We start from the raw sequence: 6,280 nt of genomic DNA, 5'->3' as shown, positions 1-6,280 counted from the left end.
ATTCCATGGCATATGTGTGCCACATTTTCTTTTTTTTTTTTCTTTTATTATTATACTTTAAGTTTTAGGGTACATGTGCACATTGTGCAGGTTAGTTACATATGTATACATGTGCCACGCTGGTGCGCTGCACCCACTAACTCATCACCTAGCATTAGGTATATCTCCCAGTGCTATCCCTCCCCCCTACCCCCACCCCACAACAGTCCCCAGAGTGTGATGTTCCCCTTCCTGTGTCCATGTGTTCTCATTGTTCAATTCCCACTATGAGTGAGAATATGCGGTGTTTGGTTTTTTGTTCTTGTGATAGTTTACTGAGAATGATGATTTCCAATTTCATCCATGTCCCTACAAAGGACATGAACTCATCATTTTTTATGGCTGCATAGTATTCCATGGTATATATGTGCCACATTTTCTTAATCCAGTCTATCATTGTTGGACATTTGGGTTGGTTCCAAGTCTTTGCTATTGTGAATAGTGCCGCAATAAACATATGTGTGCATGTGTCTTTATAGCAGCATGATTTATAGTCCTTTGGGTATATACCCAGTAATGGGATGGCTGGGTCAAATGGTGTTTCTAGTTCTAGATCCCTGAGGAATCACCACACTGACTTCCACAATGGTTGAACTAGTTTACAGTCCCACCAACAGTGTAAATGTGTTCCTATTTCTCCACATCCTCTCCAGCACCTGTTGTTTCCTGACTTTTTAATGATTGCCATTCTAACTGGTGTGAGATGGTATCTCATAGTGGTTTTGATTTGCATTTCTCTGATGGCCAGTGATGATGAGCATTTTTTCATGTGTTTTTTGGCTGCATAAATGTCTTCTTTTGAGAAGTGTCTGTTCATGTCCTTTGCCCACTTTTTGATGGGGTTGTTTGTTTTTTTCTTGTAAATTTGTTTGAGTTCATTGTAGATTCTGGATATTAGCCCTTTGTCAGATGGGTAGGTTGCAAAAATTTTCTCCCATTTTGTAGGTTGCCTGTTCACTCTGATGGTAGTTTCTTTTGCTGTACAGAAGCTCTTTGGTTTAATTAGATCCCATTTGTCAATTTTGTCTTTTGTTGCCATTGCTTTTGGTGTTTTGGACATGAAGTCCTTGCCCATGCCTATGTCCTGAATGGTATTGCCTAGGTTTTCTTCTAGGGTTTTTATGGTTTTAGGTCTAACGTTTAAGTCTTTAATCCATCTTGAATTAATTTTTGTATAAGATGTAAGGAAGGGATCCAGTTTCAGCTTTCTACATATGGCTAGCCAGTTTTCCCAGCACCATTTATTAAATAGGGAATCCTTTCCCCATTGCTTGGTTTTCTCAGGTTTGTCAAAGATCAGATAGTTGTAGATAAGCGGCGTTATTTCTGAGGGCTCTGTTCTGTTCCATTGATCTATAGCTCTGTTTTGGTACCAGTACCATGCTGTTTCAGTTACTGTAGCCTTGTAGTATAGTTTGAAGTCAGGTAGTGTGATGCCTCCAGCTTTTTTCTTTTGGCTTAGGATTGACTTGGCGATGTGAGCTCTTTTTTGGTTCCATATGAACTTTAAAGTAGTTTTTTTCAATTCTGTGAAGAAAGGCATTGGTAGCTTGATGGGGATGGCATTGAATCTGTAAATGATCTTGGGCAGTATGGCCAATTTCACGATATTGATTCTTCCTACCCATGAGCATGGAATGTTCTTCCATTTGTTTGTATCCTCTTTTATTTCCTTGAGCAGTGGTTTGTAGTTCTCCTTGAAGAGGTCCTTCACATCCCTTGTAAGTTGGATTCCTAGGTATTTTATTCTCTTTGAAGCAATTGTGAATGGGAGTTCACTCATGATTTGGCTCTCTGTTTGTCTGTTGTTGGTGTATAAGAATGCTTGTGATTTTTGTACATTGATTTTGTATCCTGAGACTTTGCTGAAGTTGCTTATCAGCTTAAGGAGATTTTGGGCTGAGACAGTGGGGTTTTCTAGATATACAATCATGTCGTCTGCAAAGAGGGACAATTTGACTTCCTCTTTTCCTAGTTGAATACCCTTTATTTCCTTCTCCTGCCTAATTGCCCTGGCCAGAACTTCCAACACTATGGTGAATAGGAGTGGTGAGAGAGGGCATCCCTGTCTTGTGCCAGTTTTCAAAGGGAATGCTTCCAGTTTTTGCCCATTCAGTATGATATTGGCTGTGGGTTTGTCATAGATAGCTCTTATTATTTTGAAATATGTCCCATCAATACCTAATTTATTGAGAGCTTTTAGCATGAAGAGTTGTTGAATTTTGTCAAAGGCCTTTTCTGCATCTATTGAGATAATCATGTGGTTTTTGTCTTTGGCTCTGTTTATATGCTGGATTACATTTATTGATTTGCGTATATTGAACCAGCCTTGCATCCCAGGGATGAAGCCCACTTCCTAACTTCCCCTTCTCTCTTCCTGCTCACTTTAAAGCTATTCTAGTATAGAATATTTCAAACATACTTTTTAAAATGTACCATATACTTTTTTGGCACTGATTTTCTTTTTCACCTAATATTTTTCCTATAGAGTCCTCTCATCATTTGTACTGGCTATATAACATTCCATTACATAGCTATCCATAATTGTACTAGCCTTCTATCATGAGATATTGAGGGTATCTTAATTGCCATTGCAAACATTTTGCCTGATATAATCCCAACATCCTTACTTCTAAATACTGTCATCTGTTTCAGGATGGTAGCTATTCTATTTCTGGGAAAAAATAAAATAAAATGGAACGATGAATGCAGAGTTGGGGAAAACACACTGGTTGTAGGTACAGAAATAACACAAATTCGATGTGATGTGAGGATGGGCCAAAAGTATGTTATTTTACTGGTGAGGGACCTTGGATTGCTTTATCAAGAAATACAGGCTACCGGGGTGAGACCACAGCCAGAAATTAACTAGAAGGCTATCTGTCATACGGCAATCACAACTTAACTCTGTGGTTGTTCATATTTGATGGCACTGCACCTATCAGAAAATAGCATTACGCAAATCAGTATTTGCCTCCTACTATGTGTCAAGAGTGATGGGTGCTTTCAGATCACAAGTAAGTCAGCTGTAACTGTTATAAGGGCTCTTGTGTTTATTGCAAAGATGCAAGTTTTGAAAGCTTTTTGCTCTTAGTGGAGTGGATAAATGTGTTTATAAAGACTAATGTTTTGAGATTTTAAAGAAAAATTTTAGAGCTAAATTAGATTGAAGCTAGTTTCAGTTAAAAAATGGAAAAGAATCTCAATATTGATTTTGTGTATTATGGCATAAGCATTTTGTTTAATAAGAAAAAGTCTAGAAAGGATACAGGTGCTGATATAAATCTCTGGAAATGTGATCTTGTGCAGTAGCAGAAATAAGAATTCATCAGCTTTGTGATTTTCCCAAAATGCTTTGTGAAAGCATTTCATTTTAACTGATGAGCTAGCTCCAGAATCACCCAGGCTTTCAGAATGGGGATGGTAAGCTCTAATGAATGATCCACACTGGTCAAATAACACGGGGAGCTTAGTTTGCAGATCCCTCCCTACGCCTCTAGTTTGGACAGTATTCTAGTAAAAGGGGTATAGAATAGAGGCATCTGATAAAAGAGACTAGAAATCACCACTTTGTTATTGCCATAGTATTGTTCTTTTATGCATTGATCTCATCGTCAAATTCATGAAGGCTTGCACATAAGGGGTTCCAGGCAACGCCTGTGCCTGTCACATGGACTTGGCACCACTGGTGAAAACTCCCTCTTATCAGTTGAGAACAGAATTTCCCGAGTAATAAAAATTGTGGGAAGAAGTGTGTGTGTGTGTGTGTGTGTGTTGTTATTTTAAAAAGTTCCTAAGATGTTTTCCAGAATGGCTGTTAAGGGCCAAATTGTGTCCCCCTAAAACTCAAATGTTGAAGTCCTAACCTCCAGTACCTCAGAATGTAACCATATTGGGAGATAAGTTGTTTTAAGGGGTGATAGATGAGTTTAAAATAAGTCCATTTTAGGGTGAGGTCTAATCCAATATGACTGGTGTTCTTGTGAGAAGCAGCACCAGAGGCATGCATGCACAGGGGGGTGACCATGTGAAGAAGTTGCAAGAGGAAGGAAGGCCATCTGCAAGCCACGGAGAGGCCTCAGTGAACCAAACCTGCCAGCACCTTGATCTTGGACTTCCAACCTCCAGACCTGAGAAAAGGAATTTCTGTTGTGTAAGCCACTAATCTGTGGTATTTTGTTACGGCAGCTCTAGCAAACTACTACAGAGGCTATGTCACTTTACGTTCATGGCAGCAGCGTATAAGACCTGATTTCTTAACATCTTCATCAGCATTTGGTATTGTTACCGTTATTTAACTTTTATAGGTGAGGTGATATTTATTGTGGCTTTAATTTGCATTTCCCTAATAGCTAATGACGTTGAATATATTTTCATGTGCTTATTTACCATCTCTATATCATTGGTGAAATGTCTTTTCATGTCTTTTATCAATTTTCTTACTGGGCTGTTTGGTTTTTGTTACTGTTTGAATTTTGGGAGTTCTTTGTGTAATCTAGATATGAGTTCTTTGTCAAGGATGTGGTTTGTAAACATTTTTCTCCCAGTTTGTAGCTTGTCTTGACTTTTTTTTTTTTTTTTTTTTCTTTCTGAGACAGAGTCTCACTTTGTCGCCAGGCTGGAGTACAGTGGCGTAATCTTGGCTCACTGCAGCCTCCGCCTCCCAGGTTCAAGCGATTCTTCTGCCTCAGCCTCCCATAGCTGGGATTACAGGCACATGCCACCACACCTGGCTAATTTTTGTATTTTTAGTAGAGCCTGGGTTTCACCATATTGGCCCGGATTGTCTCTCTCTCTTGAACTTGTGATCCACCCACCTTGGCCACCCACAGTGCTGGGGATTACAGGTGTGAGAACCATGCCTGGCCGTCTTTATCCTTTTAACAGTGTCTTGTGCAGAAGAAAAGTTTTTAATTTTGGTGAACTCCAGTTTATTGTTTTTGTTTTTTGTTTTTTGTTTTTGTTTTTTCCTTTATTGATTGTGCTTTTGGTGTTATTTATGTCTAAGAACTCTTTACCTAGCCTCGGTCTTAAAGATATTCTTCCATGTTTTTCTCCATCTTTGTGTCTAAGATAGGAAGTTTAAGTTGTTTTCACCTGTGTCTGTCTAGTTGTCCCAGCACCATTTGTTGAAAAGACTGTCTTAGTTGAATAGCTTTTCTATACCATTGCCAAAATCCAGTTGGCTCTGCTTGTGTGGGTCTTTTTCTAGGGTCTCTAATCTGTTCCACTGGTCTTGTTTGTTATCTCTCTGCCAATAACATATTGCCATAATTACATAAATCTTAATATCAGGTAGAGTGATTCTTCCTTTATTCTTTTTAGCTATTGTTTTAGCTATTCTAGTTCTTTTGCCTTCCTGTGTACATTCTAGAATAAGCTAATCTGTTTCTAAAAAAAAAACCTTGCTTGGATTTTGATACAGAATGTGTTAAGCCCTTGATTAGTCTGGAGAGAATTGATGTTGAGTCTTCCAATCCATGAACACGTACATCTCTCTATTTATTCAAATCTTTGATTTTTTTCATCTGCATTTTACTTTTCAGCATATAAGTTCTGTACATATTTAATTAGACTTATACCCAAGTATTTCATTTTCAGTGATTGCAAGTGGTACTATAAGCTTTCACTGTTCATAACTAGTGTATAGAAATAGAATGGATTTGTATATGTTGACCTTTTATGCTACAAATTCACTGAACTTACAGTTTTAGGAAATGTTTTGGTAGATTGTTATCTGCAAGTAGGCACAGTTTTATTTTTCCATTCTAATCTGTATGCCATTTATTCATTTATTTTGTGTTCTTTATTTTTATTATTTATTTATTTATTTATTTTGAGACGGAGTCTTGCTCTGTCACCCGGGCTGGGGTGCAGTGGCGTGATCTCGGCTCACTGCAAGCTCCGCCTCACGGATTCACGCCATTCTCCTGCCTCAGCCTCCCGAATAGCTGGGACTACCGGCGCCCGCCACCACGCCCGGCTAATTTTTTTGTATTTTTAGTAGAGACAGGGTTTCACCGTGTTAGGCAGGATGGTCTCAATCTCCTGACCTTGTGATCCGCCCGCCTCGGCCTCCCAAAGTGCTGGGATTACAGGCGTGAGCCACCGCGCCGGGCCTATTTTCTGTTCTTACTGTGCTGACTGGTGAGGACATTCAGTGTTATATTAACTGAGAATAGTAGAGTGGATATTCTTGCCTTTTTCCCAATATTAGGGAGAAAGCATTCAGCCTTTCACC

Source organism: Gorilla gorilla, chromosome 10 (genome assembly GCF_029281585.2).
Source record: "Gorilla gorilla gorilla isolate KB3781 chromosome 10, NHGRI_mGorGor1-v2.1_pri, whole genome shotgun sequence".
NCBI classification, from domain to species: Eukaryota; Metazoa; Chordata; class Mammalia; order Primates; family Hominidae; genus Gorilla; species Gorilla gorilla.
The sequence above is the reverse complement of the archived record's forward strand: the minus strand, read 5'-3'. Positions refer to the sequence as shown.